At 47.5% G+C, this 11,642-nt stretch overlaps 1 long non-coding RNA gene across 1 annotated transcript; it reads right to left on the bottom strand.

The window, feature by feature from the left end:
* Positions 1-8,072: 8,072 nt before the first annotated feature.
* On the bottom strand, positions 8,073-10,885 carry LOC125943319 (uncharacterized). Its single transcript, XR_007465734.1, has 3 exons — positions 10,657-10,885; positions 9,618-9,741; positions 8,073-8,200 (listed from the first exon to the last, which is right to left on the bottom strand). It is a non-coding gene; the product is annotated as an uncharacterized LOC125943319 (long non-coding RNA).
* Between the last annotated feature and the right edge of the window lie 757 nt (positions 10,886-11,642).

Raw genomic sequence — 11,642 nt, 5'->3', positions numbered from 1 at the left:
CAGCAGCTACCAGGCAGCAAGTGCATGTGGTTGTTTGTGCATTCCGCAACCGGCCACTCGACCCCTGTAGGCAGACAATAAAGTGTAATTCACAATGTAGTACGTTGCCTGTGATTCCGCAACCGGCCACTCGACCCCTGTAGGTAGACAATAAAGTGTAATTCACAATGTAGTACGTTGCCTGTGATGTTGTGAAGCTGGAAATGCGACTATTGAAGCGCGCGAAAACGCTATAAGCCAGTTTACACAGTTTTCTGAAACAAACTACATAACTCCTGAAGTTTACATTTTGTGAAAATTTGACGAGCAATAGAGATAATAAGCAGGCAAATTTTGGAAAATTGTATGTAAATTAGGAGTTCAATGAAATTTGCTAAACCCTCGTTTTCGGCCCGTTCAGAGGCGTTATACGCGTATGTCAGGGGTGGTCATAGCGCTAGAAGACACGGACAAGAACGAGAGAACAGGATGAGTTTCAAAAGTTTCAAACGTTTCAAAAGTTATTACGCTTGGCTTAAAGGACTAAAAACTGCAGAGATTTCATGTTTTCAGGAAATTGAGGACCCTCAATGGTGACACGTACCGAAAGATTGAAGTGTGTAGGTTAATTACGTGCATTTAAAATAATTATACAATATTAGGCGCGACTGACCGCCCGAGACACTTTGCGTGTATTCGTGCGCTTCTTTCACACTCGAGAAACACTATTGTGTAACACGTACTGAGCAACAGAAAGCTCTATCGGGAGTTTTTCATGTTGCTCTACAATTTTCTCATTGACACTTTGATAATTAGGATAGTAGTTCTCGAGTTAGATCATTAATTACAATTACCTAATTAAATCTCAGTAACGAAAAAATTACTGGCGGCTATTCCACTGTATTGGAAACAATATGCACTAAGTATTCTTCGAGTAACGCAATTGCTCCTTTTTTAAATCTTGGTGCATGGTAGTTGGGACACCATGTATGTATGTATGTATGTATGTATGTATGTATGTATGTATGTATGTATGTATGTATGTACGTATGTACGTATGTACGTATGTACGTATGTACGTTGTATGTATGTATGTATGTATGTATGTATGTATGTATGTATAATGCATGTATTTCTGTCGCTTTGTGACCAAGGCGACAGAAATGTGTGCTCCTATTATCATTATCTTCTATTACTCAATGGTAGGCAGAGTGTATAGTTTACTTAAATGTTCAAAATAAGAACACTGTTCGAGATTTCAAATTATACAGTCAAATTATTGATTTAAACATGGGACTATAAACAGCGCTGCTACTACACGTGTGCTCTGGCTTTGAAGCTTTCGCTGCAGAGCCACAGAACGTTGCCCACACTATGTCGTCCGCATACATTCGCCTAATGGCCCCCTGTTGCACCAGCTGCCTGAAGCGAGACACTTGTTTATCTAGGCACTATATTATCCAGGCCCTATATATGACCGAGATTACCTTGATTAAAACTCCATCGTCATTCCTCTCGGCAAGGTGCACCAACTGGCATATATAATTACGCTTTTGATTTCGAGAAACGCACACGCGGAATTTACCACCATTTTAAGCTGGTCAAACGAGCATGCGTAAAATTACTGCCGCCGTTCCACTCACGTGACGGTGACGAAGGCGCCAAAGAGCACGCCGTTCTCCAAATCGGGAACCCAGTGGGAAGCGTCTGCAATAAAGGCGAAAAGGAAACCAAAGGAGATGAGGCTAGTCTATCAATTTTAAATTCCCGATTGGGACTCACAGTATGGCAGGATTACTTTTCCAAATGCTACAGCTGACCACAGTCGCACTTGCCAGACACGTGTATATACCAGCCTTACGATTCTCTCAGAAAATTTCAGTAAGTTGTCGTTCATTCTTATCGTTCCAATGAAAGCTCTCTTGGTGCCGCCATAATTGCCCCTGGACTGCTGCGAGTCCGCGTGAGCGTCAACTCAAAAGCACGAGGGGCAGCGGAAGCATATGTGCGCGTTATAACTGCGGGTAACAAACCAGACTGTGTTCCCTTGTACCAATGGAAAGAACACTTGCCTCCGTATTCACAAATGAGCTTCGACTCGAAATTATTGCGCGACTGCACCAAATGAACCATGGTGATATTGATGGTCATGATGCGCTTTATTTTCCCATTCGAAGCGATGCGACGACAAAGTGTCTTGATCTAATCAGGTTTTTACTACATCTATCAGGTAAGCCTACATCTAGCATTCTGTCTATGTCGCCTTGATTTTTTCTTTCTTCATTAACACCTACCTTTTCGATTTGATCAATCTCTTCCCTGCGTTTTTTTTTTTCTCACCAATACTCTAAACGTTTTTTTGCGTATCGCGACTGCTAACCAGTTTATACTTCCATGCACTCAGAATCCCAGCGCTTCTGGAAGGTGGACGTTTCTACCGAATGGAGTAGTGCACCGTTTCTTGACTGAAGAGGACACTGCGCTCCAATATGCACACCCTCTGAGATCTAGCGCCGAGCGGTGGCGCGAACCGCTCGGCGCTAGATCCAGCATTAGGGCTTCTGAACGATTTTTATGGCGAGGTGTTGTTTAATATATATATATATATATATATATATATATATATATATATATATATATATATATATATATATATATGCACATCCCAGTGGATTTGAGCAGGCGTAAACAGTGCCTGATTACAAAATGTTTGAGCAGGAATCACCGTGAAGTGTCACTGAAACGCAGTGATCACGCGTAATTCGAGGAGTAATGCTGCCGTCCATATTCTTGCTGACTGAAGGAATATGCTCTGGAATACGTGTGTCACCAAGGGCGCGTTCTCCCAGTTTCACTCATCGAAGCAATTACGACACGTGCGAGTTATCGCTTCAGAGATGTCATCAGTCCAAACTGCTATCGGTAGTACTGAACATAAATATGTGTGACGGTGCTACGCTAGCCAGCAATGATTTTATTTATTTATTGATGCGAAAGCATCGAATGGCCCATCGACCGAAAACGCCGGCGTCTGTAGCACAGAAACGGCACCTAAATTCCCACAGGCTGTGACGTCACGTCACGAGCGTGCTTCGACGGAGCAGAGCGGGCAAAACGGAACACGTGCTGCAGCCTTAGCGCGCCAGGTGTTGCGTGATGGGAGAGGACATCGCCGCGACGTGCCTCTCTCTCTCACCCCCATTGGGCTTAGCTGCTGCTGCGCGCGCCTGCCGGCATAGGTGGCCGCTGCTGCTTCCTCGGTCTCTGCTTCCTCGGTCTCTCGCGGCGTTGACACCGCAGGCTGCTGCTGCATGCTGGCTCGGGCAACACGTACCGCTATGGAGTCTGAAGCACTACATCGTCGGCGGCTGCAACCTCGGCAGTAGCGAAACATGGCCGTCCACACCAGTAAACCGCAAACGAAGTAAGGGGGCGGAAGAACGCAGAAAAACGAGCGAAGAGGCAGAGGCAAGACGCGGCGATGCCCTCTCCCCTCACGCAACACCTGGCGCACTATCGAGGCAGCAGGAGTTCCGTATCGGCCGCTCTGCTCCGTCGAGGCTTGCATGTGCGGGCCGAGTTCTTCATCAGGCGCTGCATTCAGCCATAGCAGAACGGGTGCATGCGCACTGCCCCTGTGTTGAAATTCGATGCGCTTAAAGTACTCCATCACGTATTACGGCGCGAACGTAGAAACTGTAAGCAAAAATAATAACCCGCACCACTTTAATCGCAAAAATAAACGCGCCTCTTCCAACGCAGCGAGAGGCCGTGGGGGAGGGGGGAGGGAAGGGAGGCGACGTTTTAGACTGCGGCACGCAGTGCCTATTATATCAGAGGCTCCGGCAACAGTCACAACGCCGCACGCATTTTGAGCGAACGCGGGCAAAACGCCGATGGCGTCGACAACAGTCTGCGTGTTGTTCCTACCAAAGCCGCCGTCACCTTACTTCTGTATGACATTGCTGTGTTGCTATCGCATTCATTGCTTCGGCCCTTAGGGCGAAACTGTGACATTTTTATTTATTTATTTATCGTGCACCACGGCAACGCACGGCACAACATGATGATGCATCCTGACACTGCTCAGAATGAAATTAGTTGAAAATAACGACACATATATATTCAATGAATCAAAGTATATCTGCCGCAGAAATTTTACCTAGGTTGATTCATCTGTTACACACAGGTACGCCCTACTCACATATTTCGTTGAAACTGAAATTGGCTGCAGTAACGTCGACACATTGAAGGCGGGTCTTCATCAGTGTCGTCCACGGATCGGCAGACCGTGTGCTCACACCAACCTCGTTCTGTTTGTTAAAGAAAAGAAGAATAGTTACTTAATAATGGCTCGTATGAGAAAATAACACAAGATTAAACTGTGCCTTGTGGCACATCTGCTTCAGAGGCGTCTCTCTCTCTCTCTCTCTCTCTCTCTCTTTTTTTTTCACGATTGCGTACAAGTGGAAAGCTACAATGATTTGAACTGCATCAGCAACAGGGCAACTGCAATAACATATGCAGTATATATGATTCCCCATTAGCACTAGCCAAAAATGAACTGAACTGAAAACTGCGCCTGAATGCACGTGCACAGGAAGGCGTGCCAACGGAGGGAGGGGGAGGTGGGGAGGCGCAACTCTTAATGGGTAAATGTAGTTTCTTCTTTGGCTTCGCGGTAAGTTCGATTCCTAGCTACTTAGCGGCACCCTACATATCGTACTTTCGGCCCTCTTGCCCATGCGTGCATTAAAGCAGCTGGTTTCCCTATAAAAAGAAAAGAGCGTTGCGATGAAGACTTAACTCCTTTGCTCCGTTTCATAGGGCTGTGCGTGCACCGAGCACAGCGTCACAGCACGTCACCACCGCTGCTGCTCCCCCGTCAACGTTTCTGGCCCCAAACGCCCCAAGTAAGCTAAATATATCCGCTAATGCTATTGACCCTTTTCGCGAAGCAGTTTGTTCTAAAGAAATGAGATGGCGCTTTCGGCGGCGCGCCGCACGTGGCCTCAGTGACAGCGCACGAATACCAAACCATTACCGTTCCACCTTCTTTCTGTGCGATCATCTGTCGGGAATGCAACCGAGTTTTCGCTAACACACTGTGTTCCAATCATGCTGGTTTGAATCACGTGGATTGAAGACGTGTGCGGTAGTTCGCTGCAAAAATAGTGACTGGCATATTAAGGAATGGAATGAATCTATGTGCGCAAGTTCACAGACCACTGCTGCAACTGTCCGCGCGTGTTATCAGCACTTCGAGATATACGGCTTCCCTCGAAGATAAAAAAATTCGCTCATCCGCCAGCGTTGTATCGCTAACCTTCAAAGAAAGGGCTTCAGCCCCGGAAGGTCAACAAGAGTGAGTACCGCTCGTTAAACAATGAGAAAGGGAGTAGCGCCGTTTCGCGTCAAAGTAAGTTTCGCGCACAGTATCTACGCACGTCTACCCCAACCTGCACGGAAACTTACGCCCACTTCATCGCCAATGCGTCAAGAATAAGTGAGTGGGCGCACACTTGTATGTATGCGCACTATATAGGCACAATAAATGACTGACTACACCGATAGCGCACGAATAGTCGAAGCTAAATGTTTTGTGACGGTCCACAAGAGTAAGCGAGTTACTTGCGACAATACATATTTGCTACAAGTATTACAATGTGCAAAACAGCTACGTTTCAAGCCTTGTGCGCAGCAAGAACAAATCTATCGGAACTGAGCACACCCGCGAGCGATTAGGCAGGAAATAATCAGATAGTGACCGCACCGAAGAACTTTACTCAGTCAGAAACGTCACAAGCCGCTGCTTCAAAATATTTGCCAAATAAAGAACGAAGAGCAAGACACACTAATCCTGATTTAATTCATCAGCGGAAAGTTTGAATAGCTTGGAATACATATTTAACCCTGCTTTTAGAACAAGCACCACATACGTTGCTCGTGCCGTTTGGACATAGCTTAATCAGCTCCGAAAGCGTTTTTGGATGTTTTCTGAAGCTGTGGCAAAAGCTTCGTGTCGTCTAACCAGTCACCATCTATGATCTCTCCCGAAACAGAGGTTTGCTAAGCCACACCGGCGTCATACACATCCATTGTAAACACGGAGGCAACGGAGGACCGTTGAGGCAAGTAATGGACTCGTCACTACGGGATCAAACATGGCAGCGCCCACGGGATCGCCGCGAAAAAGGCCAATAACGGCAATAAGTACACTCCATAACCAACCGGTGGCAGTGTCATCCCGGAATACTGAAACGATCTTCGACTCGAAGCTGTTCCTTCGCTCCACCGAGTTGAGCACAGCGCCGCCTCTTAACTATGAAGACACTAAACATGCCAAGAATTGCCATGGATGATCATGAAGCATAGTAACCACAGTGCAAAGTGACATGCGTTGGGCTTCCTTTGGAGTCAGAGAATCGAAGAATAAAATTAGCCTTGAAGAAAGACTAAGGAACATGGATGAAAAGAAATGGCGGGCTAAAGTTCACAAATATATGTACTTCAAAAGCGTGGAAACGGAATGAAAGAAAAGGTCAAGAAAGTTAGCAGCCAAGCGCAGTGTAATTGAAAGTATTAATGGACAACCAGGAGCCATAAAAAAAAGTGAGAGAAACAGAGACGGTAAACTGGACGCAAGGTATGCAACAGGAGATTTACAAAAATGGCAAGAAAGAACTCGGGAGGTAAAATCTGTATGATAACGCAAAGGGCAGCGCCTTTCTATTTGAGGCCCGAGCTTGTTGCCTAAAGATAAAATCATGCCTGAGCAAATATGCTTGACAGGAAGAGGCATGTGTGTGCTGCAAGAAAAGCCCGGAAATGACTCGGCAAATCGTAATGGAATGCCAAGGTATTCACCCGGCGAAGCCGGTAGGAAATGTCCACCTTCCAGAAGCGTTCGGGTACTCAAAGAAGATGGAAGGATTACCTGGTCAGCAGTAAGAGACGTTTAGAGTATATTGGTGGGCAAAAAGCAGGGAAGAGATTGATAGAACCGGAGCCATTGCAAGCGTAGATAACGGTACAAGATAGTGATAGAGGTTTTAAATACGAAAGTTGAGATCGGGATCAGATAGGCAAAAGGCTAGATGGCGATAGGTGAAGTAAAACCTGATTAAATCAGGCAGGCTAGGTGACTGCATGTTCTCCGCCCCTTTTCAAAGGGGATGCCAATAAACATCATCATCATCATTTGAATCGAGTTGTAGAGTGAATGGACGTTGTAGGATACGGGGGTCAGACTGCCGCAGATTGGTTATTGCAAGGGATTTGAAGTCCCATAGCTGCACTCGCGCAACGAAGGACGCTGTAGTTGAAGGCACCGAAATAATTTTGGCCATGCGGGGTTTTTTAACGTTCACTTTTGTATTCAGACTCGATTAAATTCTGCCACAGCGAATCGAACCCGCGACCTCGAGCTTGTAGCAGCTGAACATCGTAGTCACTGTGCCTCCGCGACTGGTTAGCAAAAGAAGAGGTGCCCCTTTAAATGTTCCGTTCAGTCTTGATCGTCAAGTCAGGGAACTGCGCGTGACGAAAACGGGTCGTATTTGGACGAGCACCTTGCAGAGGCGTGCCAACGTCGAAACGTTCCTGGCTCCGCACGCCTTGCGCTCGATGCCTTCCTCGCGGAACACGAAGTAGGCGTGCTCGGCCGTCGAGAAGGCGCCTACCACGTGGGGCTCTGCGACGAGGGGGAAAAAAGAATACAGCAGTGAATTTGACGAATGCAGAGTGTGCCCAAAGGGTGCATTTTCTAGTACGAGAACCAAACCGAGATGAAAGAAAGCGCGCTCGCTCCGAGTATGGCGTCATCGAGGAAAACCGTTACAAACCATGCCTTGGGGGAAAATGAAATGTGATCGAGCTAGGTGTCGAAAGCGTTCCCTCTTGGATAGGGTCGTGACGCACGCACGACTCCCCTCCCCTATTGGAATGTATACGGGCCTTCACACTTGCATGCCACCGAGTCATTGCGGTGGCCTCCCTAATAGGCCGGTTATGCGGCGTGTCGGCATGGGATGCACAATGCGCGTGGCGTAAGTAAGATATCAGCGCCCGATCAGCGCGCCGTCGTACTCACTCTGAATGGCGCGCGTGTCCGTGGAGCGCAGGGGAAATCCTCTCGGCGTTAACCGGAAGAATCCGTACTGGTCTGTCGACAGCACGGTCAGAGCCACCACGCACGAGCTGCCCATCGAGGGCGCGTCGTCTGCGTACAGAAACGTGAGCTAAGGAATAAACCAGAGTCACGAAGGTGGAGGAAGATCACAGAAAGCGAAACTTGCCATCTACCAAGCATGTACAAGTTCGTCCATGCTTCAGGAATCGAACGCCCCGCTATTTCCTTCCCAGGGTGTTCTCTACTCAAACTGAGCCATCAAGAAGAGCAGCAGATAGCAGCGCGATGGCGAATTAATCGCCAGATGAAAGGGCAGAAACATTATATAAATGAGATTTGGTCGTATTTTCTTTATAGATACGTGCTACTCGATCATTCATTCATTAATTTATTTATTCATTTTTATTTCTGCATTTCGTACAATATAAATGCAGGGAACACAGGCGCAGAAGCTTGTCGTATGACACGGTTCATGCATCCAGGCGAACGCTAGTAGACAGTGTATAACAAGTTCTCGCTCATGTAATAAATGACAAAATATGATACGCGTGACAAAGTAAACACAAAGGTGACACTATGATTAACAGTCATCACAACACCAGGCCTCAAAGTCTTCACGGAACAAAATAAACACTACAAAGCGCAGTAACTCAAATTAAATCACATTCTTCAAAAAGAACTAAGATGAAGCTTGAGCTCAGGCCCAACTAAGATGCCGCTTATAAGGATACATATAAAACGTTGAAATGATTTCCTCAGGTAACCCCTTGCCCAATTTTAATGAACTTTGTTTCATTTTAGAGCGAAAGTTATATTGTAGTGACTGTAGCAAGCGGTATTTTGATCTAGGGCTTGTTAAAAAATTAAATTATGGGGTTTTACGTGCCAAAACCACGATATTATTATGAGGCACGCCGTAGTGCAAGAGGGGGGGGGGGGAGAGAGAGAGAGAGAGAGAGAGGAGGGGTATCGAATTAACTTTGACCACCTGGGGTTATTTAACGTGCACCCAATACACGGTACACCACGGGAGCTTCTTTGCATTTCGCCGCTGTCGAAGTGTGGCCGCCCCGGCCGGGATTTGATCCCACGACCTTGTGCTTAGCAGCGCAACGCCAAAGCCTCTAAGCAACCACGGCTGGTTGCAGAGTTACAAACTTAGTTTTTTTTTTTTTTTTTTTTTTGAACTTACCGATTTTCGACAATTTCTGTGAAAAGCAGGAGGTCCTTAATCAGGATTCTTCTTTCTACAGTTGCTAGAGCTTAACATTTCCTCTCAAATACAACAAACTTCATTCAAATTGGTCAAGCTGTTGTGTCGTGAGAGCATTTCTGTTTTATCTGTTTGTTTTTGTTTTTACAAATATTTCAATAAGGAAATTGGTGTTGGCGACTAGCTAAAACTCTCTTACGCCTTCGGTCCGAACCTTCACCATCGCAGCCACAAACATGCACAAAAGTGGCAATAAGACGCCTTTTCAGCCAATCATCGGACGCGCGCGCTCACCCAGCCACAATGTCTGAGAGCTTTGGTGGAGGTAGTTGGGGCATCGACCTTGCGCCTCATTCGACGTGTTGATTCCCAGCACGGGCACCTGGTTGGCCGCCGGCACTAGGGTGAGGTCTGCAGCCTGCGGAGCCCCACGAGACGGCACGTGAAGTAAGCGCGCACATAAGCAGGCAGAAACCAACCGACACATTATACTGGAGGTCGCATCGAAAAGATGACTGGCCAGACTACACCGCGACTAAACGGAGGCAACGAACATCGCGTAGTAGAACTTAGTGATAAAAATCAGTTTATATCTAGGATACGGTAGCCTTTGGCGCAAACTAAACGCGCACGCCTCGACCAGAGAACACAACTGAACTAAACAAGAGAAACGTCAGCCGGGTGCCATCGTTTCGACAAGGGAAACGTACACGTCCCCCTGTCGAAACGTTGGCTCGACGCTGACGCTTCCCTTGTTAGCCCCATTTTTAGTCACTAGAAGTGTCCGCGCTCACTTGGCTTCCTTTTTCTTGTTTGGATGAACACGCCCAAGGAAGAACAGGACAGCTGTACTCCTGAGAATCTACCCTGTCCTTATTTTGGCAAGAGACTACAAACTTAAGATATGAAATATTAAGGTAGCCACAGGCTATTAGACAGGAAGATATACAAAAAAGCGTATCACACATCAACGGCAGCGACTAGCTTCGCCTCGACTCGCATATTGAGAATCCGGGTGCGCACAAGGCTTGAACCAAACGTCAAACAATTTAAATAGAACCTGCGACAACGAAGACAGGTCCGTCCTGCTGAACGTGGGTCCACCTTTCTACGGCAGTTTATCCTGGTATTGATTGCATCTACAAGCTATACGACTTCATACAGCGTCACAGTGAACTCTAGGTAGTATTTACATGTAAGGACATCCTGCGGCTGACTGAAGATTCGGGATCGACTGTGGCTACGTTACACGCGATTCATGTGGCCGTTGATGTAGCGATTGCGATTGAAACGAGGACAAAGCGCCGTGGACGCCCCGCCGAGCCGTACGCACCTGTATTTGCCAATCCGTGGGCGCCCTGGCGTTGGTGCCGCAGATGTAGAGCGTGCTTCCGTCCCGTATCGGTTGCACCACGCGGATGTGGTTGCGACAATCCACGTCTTTGCCCAGCTGCGGTCAGGCAGGTCAGGCAGCCGCTCACGCAGTTTGCCACGATTTGAAGTTCGCTTCGCTTATTCAAGGCGCTCGAAGTTCCATCGAACAGACGTAAAATTGAGTTTCCAGGCGTTTATTTAGATCCGACTTCCTGCAACTAGAGCGTCCTGAAACAGCCTTGCGCGTGCAGTCGACGGCCGAGTGACAGGCGTACGAAGCAATGAATGAATGAATCCTATTGATTCGCTCAAAATGGCGCTAAGGCCTCTTGCGAAGAAAGGTGAGGCGATCAAAAAGAAGAGAATAGCCCATAACTTGCAGTTGGTTCTTGCATTCTGGACGAAAAAAGTCGCTGTTTCGCCCGAAAGGCGAAGCATCGATTGCGATAGCAAATTAGTAGACAACTATACGAAGTAAGGATAGTAGTTTTATCGGCCGTATGAAGTTGTAAATATTCGCTTACTAATTAAATAAACAAGCACGGTGTCACGTGCGCACAGGTAAACATGAACACATCTCGCTCGATGACCGCGGGAGCTCGTCAAAACGCTGGAGTGAGAAAGCGCGCCAGCGGCAGCGACCAAACTGACCTTCCCGCTGGCTCTTGCTTCAACGCGAACTAAACGTCGAAAGCGCAGCGCATACGAAGCTACCGGCACTCGGCAATGCACTTTGGCTCATCGCAGATCGCTTTGAAGATGAGGCTCCCGCGGGCGCACACTTCAGCCGCGTCGCAGATTGCTATCGAGATAGCTCCGTGAGCAACAACTGCGTTAGCAGAACGCACCCTCCCCCTCACCTCTCCCGTCTCCGTCGCCTCCTCCCTGTGCCTCGCGCGTGAACGAAGACCGTGCGCTTCCGGCCGCCTCCCTCGGTCGCGTGCG

The sequence above is a fragment of the Dermacentor silvarum genome, chromosome 2 (assembly GCF_013339745.2).
Source record: "Dermacentor silvarum isolate Dsil-2018 chromosome 2, BIME_Dsil_1.4, whole genome shotgun sequence".
Taxonomy (NCBI): Eukaryota; Metazoa; Arthropoda; class Arachnida; order Ixodida; family Ixodidae; genus Dermacentor; species Dermacentor silvarum.
The sequence above is the reverse complement of the archived record's forward strand: the minus strand, read 5'-3'. Positions and strand labels throughout refer to the sequence as shown.